We start from the raw sequence: 12945 nt of genomic DNA, 5'->3' as shown, positions 1-12945 counted from the left end.
TGTCCTCAAGCAATCAAGCAATAGACACGGGAAGAATATGATAACCTACAATATGGGGCTAAAACAGGGTCAAGCACACAATCCAAAACATGAGAGATATCAATACTACATGAACCAAGCATCGAGTATCAATGAAACAAAGCCGCATAGCACGTCATGTGACCAATCAACTCAACAATCTTACCACAAACCCTTTCTCCCAAACTGGACTTAACAAAACTTGACAGACCTCACTATAGATATGTGAACTAATACTCTCTTGTGTTTAGGGCGAAAATCAATGACACTCAACGATCTCAACCTATATATATCAACTCAGAAGAAGCAGTACTCTTTAACTTTGACCTTTTGACTCACTTTCAACATGAAAAATGCAACACACAAAGATCAAGAGGACTTTCAAGGGTTATAATGAGGCTAGGGTTAAGGGTATGGATCATATTTTGGGAAATGTGGTGGAAAAGCCAAGAAGGGGAGCAAATATCAATGTAAAAACGGCCTAACAAATCATTCACAGCTTCAAATAACACCATCATTACCAAAATATCGCCACATTATCTTTCATGCATAGTAACCCATATATAACCTTTCACTTTTTCTTTAAAAACATGTTCACTTTCTTTGTTCTTTCATTTCTTTTTCTTCATTCTTTTTCATATTGCCAAAATCTCTTTGAACCACATTCGAATTCGATGATAAAGCTCATTAATAACACTTTCCTTCAACAAAACCACGCATTAACTACATCCATGTAATACAGTATGACCAAAACTAACACTTGCTCCCCTAAGCTAGGCTTGGGACAATAATCAAATGAGGTTAAGGGTTGTAATATGGGTGAAAGTAGCAAGCGAAGGTCAGGAAAGCTCAGCGGGGCTAGAGACGGGAAATATGTAAACAAGTAGAACTCTGGAGCTAAAATCATGAAATGAACGCCTCAATCATATCAAATAGTGTACACAATCAAGTATCAAGGAGTACCAGGTCAAAATCAAGATCAATACATCAACTGAGGAACTAATCACTCATGAAACAACATAACTGACACAGATTCGTCAGTTTATTAGGCACAGAATCTCACATGGGTCAATTTTGTCTGCACAGTAAAGTTAAAGCTAGCCAGAGAGATCAAACAGTCTTACCAAGGCCAATCAGTCGTATCATAATCATGCTATGAAGAATCACGAAACCACTGTACAACAAAGCTGAAGAGCTGTAGTAGAGATATCCACAAAGTTCTCGAAGGTGTGCCAACAATAGTCCCATAGATGAAAACTAGAATGAAATGAGCTAGCTAAAATGCAACTATGATGCAACTAAGAAAGCAGTACATTTTTTTTTGTTACACGTAAAATCTTATTCCTAATGAACAGGCAAAAGCGTGTAACAACTACAAAGCAATAAAAACTACACTAGAAAGTAATAGAGGATAGAATATCCCTCCCCCAAGCTAAATACAGCACAGTGTCTCTGTAACAACCCGCACTTCCGAGCTGCTAGCTAATCATACCTAACATTAATAACCTCGAATTACATTAACTCGCAGCGGAAACAAAATCTATGAAACGATCCTGGACCTGTGGGTCAGGGCCCACAACACATCGTCCTCAAACCAATATCTGGTTTTATAATACTTTACTCGAATCCCAAAACAATACAATACTTAAATATTAAATGAGAACTTAATATTCAACAACTCATATTCTATATCTAACTTCATTTTTATCATCAATTCTTTATTTCTGATCCACTATGAGCTCCCAATACAAACCTGCAAATTAAGAAGAAAAATACAAAACAAAAGCAAAAACAAAAACTAAAATGAGCGAAAAACTCAGTAACTTTACTTCAGCCCGTCAAAACGGTTTTGGTTCGTAAACATTTTTAATATTAGAAACAACTTGGTAATTGTTCGGAAATAATTCATCGTTTAAATGTATCGCTGGCAAAGCTTAATCACATTACATAAATTGCTGGCAAGTACAGGCTTAATACAGAACTTAACATAATACTCGACCTTATCTGGTCTTAACTCATATACGAATTATTTTACTCCACCTGTACCTTGCCCACTATTCATTTCAGTTCATAAACTAAGCCAGCTAAAACCATTTCGAAAATATTTTCTCATTATCATACTCAAATCACATTTTTAGAATACTTTATAGTTTCCGAACAATCCCAATAATATCACAAAGTCATATACATTTCACAAATCCATACATGAAGACGCATCTATAACCATGGCCATGACTATAAACGACATACGAAATTAAAAATACTATTCAACACATATACGGGCATGTAAATACTTTTTGCTGAACATAAAGGTTACCTCATTCGAAATCCAATTCTTTACAAACCTCCAAGATCTTGATATTTGGTCACCAACTCAATCTTAAACTCCGCATAATTCACCATAAACAATAATTATCATTAGAATAGAGATTACACCTTATTATTCAACTTAAAACCCATAACTTATTCGACTAGCTTCTCCTTAGTATTACCAACATATTTCTAACATTACATGCCTTTCCTAAAAGAAAACCAGATACAAATTTAGAATCAAGGTCTTGTTTCAACTCCATAACTTCCTTAGAAATACAAAGCAGATTTCGCAAATTGTTTCTTAAAACTAAAATAGGTATGGTGAGTACATAAATTGATATGATTCCTCTTAAAAACCGATGTAACCGTGTTTCTCTTTCGATTGTATTTTGGTATTAAGTGCGGGCTGTTACAGGTCTGGTTTTATAATACTTTACTCGAATCCCAAAACAATACAATACTTAAATATTAAATGAGAACTTAATATTCAACAACTCATATTCTATATCTAACTTCATTTTTATCATCATTCTTATTCTATCCACTAGAGCTCCCAATACAAACCTGCAAATTAAGAAGAAAAATACAAAACAAACAAAAAAACAAAAACTAAAATGAGCGAAAAACTCAGTAACTTTACTTCAGCCCGTCAAAACGTTTTGGTTCGTAAACATTTTAATATTAGAAACAACTTGGTAATTGTTCGAAATAATTCATCGTTTAAATGTATCGCTGGCAGCTTAATCACATTACATAAATTGCTGGCAAGTACAGCTTAATACAGAACTTAACATAATACTCGACCTTATCTGGTCTTAACTCATATACGAATTATTTTACTCCACCTGTACCTTGCCCACTATTCATTTCAGTTCATAAACTAAGCCAGCTAAAACCATTTCGAAAATATTTTCTCATTATCATACTCAAATCACATTTTTAGAATACTTTATAGTTTCCGAACAATCCCAATAATATCACAAAGTCATATACATTTCACAAATCCATACATAAGACGCATCTATAACCATGGCCATGACTAAAACGACATATGAAATTAAAAATACTATTCAACACATATACGGCATGTAAATACTTTTTGCAACATAAAGGTTACCTCATTCGAAATCCAATTCTTTACAAACCTCCAAGATCTTGATATTTGGTCACCAACTCAATCTTAAACTCCGCATAATTCACCATAAAACAATAATTATCATTAGAATAGAAGATTACACCTTATATTTCAACTTAAAACCATAACTTATTCGACTAGCTTCTCCTTAGTATTACCAACATATTTCTAACATTACATGCCTTTCCTAAAAGAAAAGAAAACCAGATACAAATTAGAATCAAGGTCTGTTTCAACTCCATAACTTCCTTAAAAAACAAAGCAGATTTCGCAAATTGTTTCTTAAAACTAAAATAGGTATGGTGAGTACATAAATTATATGATTCCTTTTAAAACAATAATGAGTTTGTGAAACTTATCTATGATTTCAATAAACCCTTATATACACTTGTTACCTTAACAAACGAAAATTTTCAATTAGCAGGAAGATTAAAACTAAGTTACTGATGGAAATCATAAGACTATTAAATCTTCAGCTTTAAATTGATGAAATTAGAGAAAATAACAATACAATTAAACCTCCATCCAATGCATTGAATAAAGAAAAAATCCAATCTTGGACTTACTTAAACTATTATCTCAATTGATTTTTGGAAATCAGTAACAAGTTCAATGATACTTGTGGAAATTAACCATTAACAACATATAAATCAGATTGCAATTGATGAAAAAAATTCACAACTGAAACTCAAAATTATACCTTCCCAACGTAATCCAGAATTGAAGCTAATAGGGACAGCAACAACATCCAGCAATAAAATAGAGGAGAGAGAAACTGAGGGCAACAACTACACAATCGACCACCATTTAGCGGCGGCTGCGGCGGCGGACCACCAAGCGAACACCAACAACAGCAACGCTGAAGCAGAAAAGACGGAAGAGAACAGAACAACAAGCAACAACACGCCGGCGAGGAACACCGTAAACAACGCAGAGGAGAGAGAAAATTGGACTTAAAGAACCAACCAGCAGCGGCAGCACCGCTAGAACAACAACAGCAGCGCGACGACGCCGACCATAAGTCCGGCAGTCGTTCGTCGTTGGGGTATTGGCAGGACCCGCGAGAGAAAGAGAGAGAGAATTGGGGTTTTTGGGGTTCTTTGATTTTCTGGTTCATGAATATCAAGAGTTAAGAATGAGTTTCTAACTTTTTTTTTATTCTCAATAAAAGAATCTCATGAGGTTTTTGTATTTTTGACAACTCAAAGATGTTATTCAATTTGGCAGCAGCATACTAAGACACGCAGAGAGAGGAATAGGTTGTTCTCTTTTCTTTCTTTTTTTTTCTTTTTTTTAAAACCCAAATTATATCTTAAAACCCGGATTCTATTTAGACAATTAAATACACCTTTTCAAAGGTATTTTACAATAGTTTAACATATAATTTAAGGTAATAAAATATAATTATCTTTTAATGAAACCTGCTTAAAAACACGACTGTTACAATCTACCACCCTTAAAATAAATTTCGTCCTCGAAATTTAGAACTTAAAACTTTAGATCGTTTCAAAACGAATACATTACATAAAAGATTTCCACAAAAATTAGCTCAGAACTCATAACAAACTATAATATCTCGAAAGAAAAACTTCATAAAATCTCAATCCATATAATTTAGTCTTCTTCCTATAGACACTCAATCTAAATCCTAATAGACTTTTCACTTTTGCATACTTCACAACACTCAACCTTCGATTTTCCCAATTTCAATTCCTCAATTTTCAACTAACTAATAACCCAAATCAATTTCAAACTTTCCCAAATATTTTTTCTTAACCTCATATGCCATGATATGAAGATCACGACAACTCTAAAACGACCAGGCTCTGATACCACCTGTAACAGCCCGCACTTCCGAGCTGCTAGCTAATCATACCTAACATTCATAAAATTCAATCAACGCTTAATAACCTCGAATTACATTAACTCGCAGCGGAAACAAAATCTATGAAACGATCCTGGACCTGTGGGTCAGGGCCCACAACACATCGTCCTCAAACCAATATCTGGTTTTATAATACTTTACTCGAATCCCAAAACAATACAATACTTAAATATTAAATGAGAACTTAATATTCAACAACTCATATTCTATATCTAACTTCATTTTTCTCATCAATTCTTTATTTCTGATCCACTATGAGCTCCCAATACAAACCTGCAAATTAAGAAGAAAAATACAAAACAAAAGCAAAAACAAAAACTAAAATGAGCGAAAAACTCAGTAACTTTACTTCAGCCCGTCAAAACGGTTTTGGTTCGTAAACATTTTTAATATTAGAAACAACTTGGTAATTGTTCGGAAATAATTCATCGTTTAAATGTATCGCTGGCAGAGCTTAATCACATTACATAAATTGCTGGCAAGTACAGGCTTAATACAGAACTTAACATAATACTCGACCTTATCTGGTCTTAACTCATATACGAATTATTTTACTCCACCTGTACCTTGCCCACTATTCATTTCAGTTCATAAACTAAGCTAGCTAAAACCATTTCGAAAATATTTTCTCATTATCATACTCAAATCACATTTTTAGAATACTTTATAGTTTCCGAACAATCCCAATAATATCACAAAGTCATATACATTTCACAAATCCATACATGAAGACGCATCTATAACCATGGCCATGACTATAAACGACATACGAAATTAAAAATACTATTCAACACATATACGGGCATGTAAATACTTTTTGCTGAACATAAAGGTTACCTCATTCGAAATCCAATTCTTTACAAACCTCCAAGATCTTGATATTTGGTCACCAACTCAATCTTAAACTCCGCATAATTCACCATAAACAATAATTATCATTAGAATAGAGATTACACCTTATTATTCAACTTAAAACCCATAACTTATTCGACTAGCTTCTCCTTAGTATTACCAACATATTTCTAACATTACATGCCTTTCCTAAAAGAAAACCAGATACAAATTTAGAATCAAGGTCTTGTTTCAACTCCATAACTTCCTTAGAAATACAAAGCAGATTTCGCAAATTGTTTCTTAAAACTAAAATAGGTATGGTGAGTACATAAATTGATATGATTCCTTTTAAAACAATAATGAGTTTGTGAAACTTATCTATGATTTCAATAAACCCTTATATACACTTGTTAGCCTTAACAAACGAAAATTTTCAATTAGCAGGAAGATTAAAACTGAGTTACTGATGGAAATCATAAGACTTTTAAATCTTCAGCTTTAAATTGATGAATTAGAGAAAATAAAATACAATTAAACCTCCACCAATGCATTGAATAAAGAAAAAATCCAATCTTGGACTTACTTAAACTATTATCTCAATTGATTTTTGGAAATCAGTAACAAGTTCAATGATACTTGTGGAAATTAACCATTAACAACATATAAATCAGATTGCAATTGATGAAATAAAATTCACAACTGAAACTCAAAATTATACCTTCCCAACGTAATCCAAAATTGAAGCTAATAGGGACAGCAACAACATCCAGCAATAAAATAGAGGAGAGAGAAACCGAGGGCAACAACTACACAATCGACCACCATTTAGCGGCGGCTGCGGCGGCGGACCACCAACCGAACACCAACAACAGCAACGCTGAAGCAGAAAAGACGGAAGAGAACAGAAACAAGCAACAACACGCCGCGCGAGGAACACCGTAAACAACGCAGAGGAAGAGAAAATTGGACTTAAAGAACCAACCAGCAGCGGCAGCACCGCTAGAACAACAACAGCAGCGCGACGACGCCGACCATAAGTCCGGCAGTCGTTCGTCGTTGGGGTATTGGCAGGACCCGCGAGAGAAAGAGAGAGAGATTGGGGTTTTTGGGGTTCTTTGATTTTCTGGTTCATGAATATCAAAGATTAAGAAGAGTTTCTAACTTTTTTTATTCTCAATAAAAGAATCTCATGAGGTTTTTGTATTTTTGACAACTCAAAGATGTTATTCAATTTGGCAGCAGCATACTAAGACACGCAGAGAGAGGAATAGGTTGTTCTCTTTTCTTTTTTTTTTTTTTTTTTTTTTTTTTTGAAACCCAAATTATATCTTAAAACCCGGATTCTATTTAGACAATTAAATACACCTTTTCAAAGGTATTTTACAATAGTTTAACATATAATTTAAGGTAATAAAATATAATTATCTTTTAATGAAACCTGCTTAAAAACACGACTGTTACAGTCTCACTATGCAAAAAGTAAGGGAAGGGAAAAAAGAAAGCTCACGCAACAGGAGCTTCGTCCATCGAGGATGGCTCAGGAGTAGTGTCGATGGCAATTAGAAACTCAACACGAGCTAAGCACCAATAAAGATTGATTAACAATAAACAACTTGAATAGCAACCAAGTATCAATAATGAGTAGTAGGCACAAACAATAAGTGTTCAAAATTCGGAATGAAAGTGAACAAATCGAAAACTTACTACCACGTGAAGTACAAGATTGATTGATGTAGGGGACTTGATTGAGGAAATCCAAGTATGTGTCCAAGAGTCCCAATTGAAATTTCAAAGCACCTTCAAGAAGAAACCCCAATTCAATGAGAAGGTTTAGGGTTTGAAGAATATGTGAATGGAAAAAGGGAGGGAGGTGGCTTTGGGATGGGTTAGGGTAGCTGCGCCGGCGGGCCAGACGGTGGTCGGAGGCCCGGCGAAGCGTCGGTATATGATAGAGGGTGAGGGCGAGGATGTGTGAGGTCGAGAGTGTTTGAGGGGTGGGGTTTTTGTTTGGTTTTTTTTTATTTTGGTTGGGTGTAGTTGGTTAGGTGTGCGGATGGTAGTAGGGGAGTTCGAAATCTGGCGGGCGCGGGCTATAGCCCGCGGGCGGATAGAAAAATGGTGATATGGGGGAAATTTTGGATGTGGGTGCGGGCTACACCCCGCGGGCGCAGGCTCGACCCCGCGGGCTGGCAAAAGGTGGTGTGAGAGGGGATTCGAATTCCCGCGGGAGCGGGATAAATCCCGCGGGTGAGCAATAATTGTCAATGTAAAACATGTAAATCCCGCGGGCGCATGTTTGAGCTCGTGCTTTCACCTAGGGTCAAAATTAGCAAACCAAAACCACTAAACAACACTTGTTAGCATGGTTAGTCTAATAAAAAAAATGAAGATTGAATTCAAGTGAATTCAAAAACTAAAAGAAACTACGAAAAGAAACTAACTAAACAAAAAAAAAGAAACGAATTCAAGTGAATTCAAAAACAAAAAATAAAAATAAATTGAATTCAAGTAAATTCAATATGCAAATATTTTTGTTCTTTTCTTTTGTTTAGAGAAATGAAGAGTAAAAGGAAAAAGAAGAGTTAGAGATTCGGGTTGCCTCCCGAATAGCGCTGGTTTATGCAGGTCCCGCACGACCGTTTACCTCTACATTACACACAGATCGATCGAACCTCTTTACCTGTTGGCATCCATCAAGGTCAAATTCTTCACTTGCTAGCATCTTCTCAATAGCAGCTACTTCATTGCTCCATAACTGCCATCACCTGTGGAAGAATCAAGACAAAGTACCGCCTCCAAGGGGTCTCTATAGAGAGCTTGGGGCATGTTATCATGGCAAATTACATCAACCACATCAATACTCCAACACTTTTCCTCTAGCATAGGACTTTTCAAAGCAGTGCTTAGATTAAAAGTGACCTCATCATCTCCAACAGATAGTGTAAGCTTACCATTTTTCACATCAATGACGGCACCTGCAGTATGAAGGAATGGCCTACCCAAAATGATTGGAATTTGCCGATCTTCCTCCATATCAAGTACAACAAAGTCCACGGGAATAAAAAATTTACCTACTCTAACAGGCACATCCTCTAAAATACATAGGGGGTATTTAACAGAACGGTCAGCCATTTGTAGAGTAATATTGGTTACTTTCAAACTTCCCATATTCAATTTTGAGGAAACAGACAATGTCATAACACTCACACTAGCCCCCAAATCACATAAAGCTTTATCAATGAACAAACTACCAATGTGACAAGGTATAGAAAACTACCAGGGTCTTTTAATTTTGGTGGAGATTTATTTTGTAAAAGGCACTACATTCTTCAGTAAAAGCAACTGTCTCCACCTCGTTAAAAGCCCTTTTCCTAGTCAAGATATCTTTCATAAATTTTGCATAAGCAGGCACTTGAGTAATTAATTCCGTGAAAGGAACTGTTACCTGAAGATTCTTGACGACTTCCAAAAATTACCAAATTGCTTGTCTAGCTTACTCTTGAGGTGACGATTGGGGAAAGGAAGTTTGATAGGAGGAACCTCAATAGCAGGCTTTTTGGCTTCATTGGTCTCTTCATGTTCAGTTGCTTGCTTAGAGTTCTCCTTGTCATTTTTAGCTTCAGTTGAGACCTGTTCCTCATCAGTTTTCACACTCCAAGTATCATCAACAGGCATGGGTGGTCCATTATAGTGAGAACCACTTCGGAGAGTGATGGCATTTGCCGAATCTGTAGGCTGAACAGGTTCTGCTGGAAGAGCACCTTGTTGGCGAGTAGAGTTCGAAGTAGCCAATCGTGCCAACTGATTCTCCAACATCTTATTGTGAGCTAGAATGGACTTTGTGCCTTGTCAGCTTGTCTATCTTTTTGCATTTGTAGCATCATATTTCTCATCTCAACCATCATTGGATCGGCAGGAGGTGCTTGTTGAGATGGATTGAAAGGTGGTCTAGAGAAACCAGAGGGTGTTGGGAAGGTTGTTGGTAATACCTCTGGTTCAATTGTTGTGCTTGTGGTTGTGGTGTAGGAGGATTAGGACATTAATGCTCTTGTAAGACAAATTAGGATGATTTCTCAACCCTGGATTGTATGTGTTGGAGTATGGGTTGTTCGGCTGATATGTTTGAAAAGCATTAATTGTTCGAGAGAACTCCGACACTCTTGTGCCCAATGTCCAACTGTACCACAATTATGCAACAAATCCGAGGTAGTACCCAAAGCAGCAACACTTGAGGAAGAGAGCTGCATATTGTCAAGTTTATTGCTGATGCATTCATTGTGCAGCTAATAGGATATAGAATCTATCTCATGCTTTCCACCCTTGTTAGCTAGTCCTCGAGGATTACCATATTGAGAGTTGTGGATAGCCATCTCCTCGATCAAATCATGTGCAGCATCAATTTCTAGTTTCATGAATCTCCCATTTGCTGCAGAGTCAAGGATAAGTCTCGAGTTGTTCCCCAAACCATTGTAGAACCCTGAACTAGGAACCATTTTTTAGACCATGATGGGGACATTCTCTCTGAAGATCTTTAAATCTTTCCCATGCCTCATGTAAAGACTCATCAGTCCCTTGGGTGAATTTGTAATCTGACTACGCAACCTAGCAGTCTTCTCTGGAGGGTAGTACTTTCTGTAGAAAGCTAGGCCAAGGTATTCCAATCAGTGATCCCAAGAGTGGCTCGATTAATCCCATTGTACCACATCTTTGCCTTGTCTCGAAGTGAAAATGGGAAAAGAATCTCCCGAATCTGATCTTGTGTCACTCCCTGCTGCTTAATGGTAGAGCAATATTGGCAGAAACTTGATAATGAAGATTAGGGTCTTCATTAGGTCCACCACCAAATTGTTTTCGTTCGATCATATAGCAATGCAGGTTTAATCTCGAAATTTACAGCTTCAATTTCAGGCATTTGATTGCTCTTCGGAAGTTCAGCCAAAAGAGGGTTGGAAAAGTCAGTAAGCCTCCTGAGCCATCTCTGATTCTGGTGGAGTAATAGAGACAATGCTGCTAGAATCAGAGTCAGAATCCAAAGGATTATCTTCCCTTGGATTATCTCGCAACTGTCTGGAAAAGTTCTTCTGTCTATGAAAGGATCTTTCGATTTCAGGATCAAATTGTAGGCAATCTGAACTCAAACTCCTGCGCATAGAAGAACTAAAGAACAAACAATTAAGAGATTTTGTCCCAAAGAACAAGTGTTCTTTGAGACGAGAGTATATAATCTAGACTCTAAAACAATTAAAGAAAATGGAACAAAACCGTTTCCCCGGCAACGGCGCCAAATTTTGACAGGCTAAAGTCGTATCACCTTATCAAAAGTAATCCAAAGTCCTCTAACAAATAGTAGTCAGGGAAGTAGGGTCGAATCCACAGAGAAACAGTGTTCTTTTCCTAATTGTCAGTCAAATCTAGAGTATAGAACGAGTTTTTGTGATAATTATACTAAACTAGACTATAACTATATCAAGAATTATCAATAATAAAAGTCTAGGGCATAGGTTCACCAATGATCAATATTTCGGGATGAAACACAAAATCAACAATTAATAATGCAGTTAAATAGATTGATTCGCTCTCTCAAGTCTAAATCAACATAGAACGTATTAACAGGCTCTCGCAATTTATTAATACCAACTCTACCTATTGAAACTAGCCTTAATATCAAGTTTATACCTCTCGGCGCATAACCTAATATTGCAACACTATAACAATCAAATCTGGCCAAATTGGATTGAATAGACATAAAAACATTCAATAGGAATCAACATGCATCAATAAAAATCAATACTTTAATAAACATCCCTTCCTAATTGATCATGGATCCCCCTAAACCCTAGAAATAGACTACTCAATCATAATTGGGGAAAACATATTCATAATTAAATAAGCAAACATGAATTAAATAAAGGATTGAATAGGAATAAGAGAAGAAAAGAAATAATACCAATTGTAGAACCAATCTTGCAAAAATCAAAGCTTCTATTGAAAATTCAATGTAATTGGGAAAAAAGCAAAACTAGGGTTCTTCACTAATTGAAGAAAAAAAGAGTTCTAATCTAATGAATTAATGATGGAAAAAACAAAAAATAATATAAGATAGGAAATAATAATATTCCCTTGAGTCTTTATACCTTTCTATTTCCTAAAACAACTAGAAAAATAGAGTCTAATTCGTCAAAAGATAAAGCCCTATTCGACTAGGAAACACGGAATAACCCGCGGCCGCGGGTTTTCGGCCTGCAAAACAGCGTCAACTTTAAAGACCATATCTCGCAAACTAGAAGCCATATCGGGCGTGTGATATACCGTTGAAAGCTCTTCAAGTTAGTTTCCAACCCCACTGGAATCACTAAATTCCGATTGCTGGATAATGAGTTATGATCAAAAGAGTGCACATGACTCAATTTCCATACTTCTTTTAATATGTCTCTGCTATGTTTGAGTTGCAATCTGACTCGAAGATTGCCCTTTGGACTTCTCATTTGACTTACGTCCTTCCTAGATGCTTCTCATGCTTAAGCTTGTCCAATAATACTCCAATTGTGTTCTCAATACCTGAAAACTATCAAAAACACCGAAAACACACACAAGAGTGATATCTTCTCAACTTAAGTAACTAATATGCAATTATGGACTAAGAATGCAACTAAAAGATCCTAAAATGCAACCTAAATGCATCATGAAATGCCTATATTAATATGACTCATCACCTTTATATAAATATCCTAAAACCCAATTATTTCACCCTACACAATTA

General features: G+C 36.0%; 1 long non-coding RNA gene and 1 pseudogene across 2 annotated transcripts; one reads left to right on the top strand and one right to left on the bottom strand.

Annotated features, from left to right (window-relative positions):
• Positions 1 to 1413: 1413 nt before the first annotated feature.
• LOC125498973 (uncharacterized) lies at positions 1414 to 5005 on the bottom strand. Of its 2 annotated transcripts, XR_008969814.1 has the most exons (4): positions 4167 to 5005; positions 3449 to 3510; positions 2336 to 2397; positions 1414 to 1771 (listed from the first exon to the last, which is right to left on the bottom strand). It is a non-coding gene; the product is annotated as an uncharacterized LOC125498973 (long non-coding RNA). The 2 variants fall into 2 exon arrangements; XR_007275623.2 differs by lacking the exons at positions 1414 to 1771; positions 2336 to 2397 and adding an exon at positions 2878 to 2895.
• Positions 5006 to 10683: 5678 nt separating this feature from the next.
• LOC125499206 (small nucleolar RNA R71) lies at positions 10684 to 10782 on the top strand (annotated as a pseudogene).
• Positions 10783 to 12945: the final 2163 nt, after the last annotated feature.

Source organism: Beta vulgaris, chromosome 6 (assembly GCF_026745355.1).
Source record: "Beta vulgaris subsp. vulgaris cultivar EL10 chromosome 6, EL10.2, whole genome shotgun sequence".
Classification (NCBI taxonomy): Eukaryota; Viridiplantae; Streptophyta; class Magnoliopsida; order Caryophyllales; family Amaranthaceae; genus Beta; species Beta vulgaris.
This window is presented reverse-complemented; position numbering and strand designations above follow the sequence as displayed.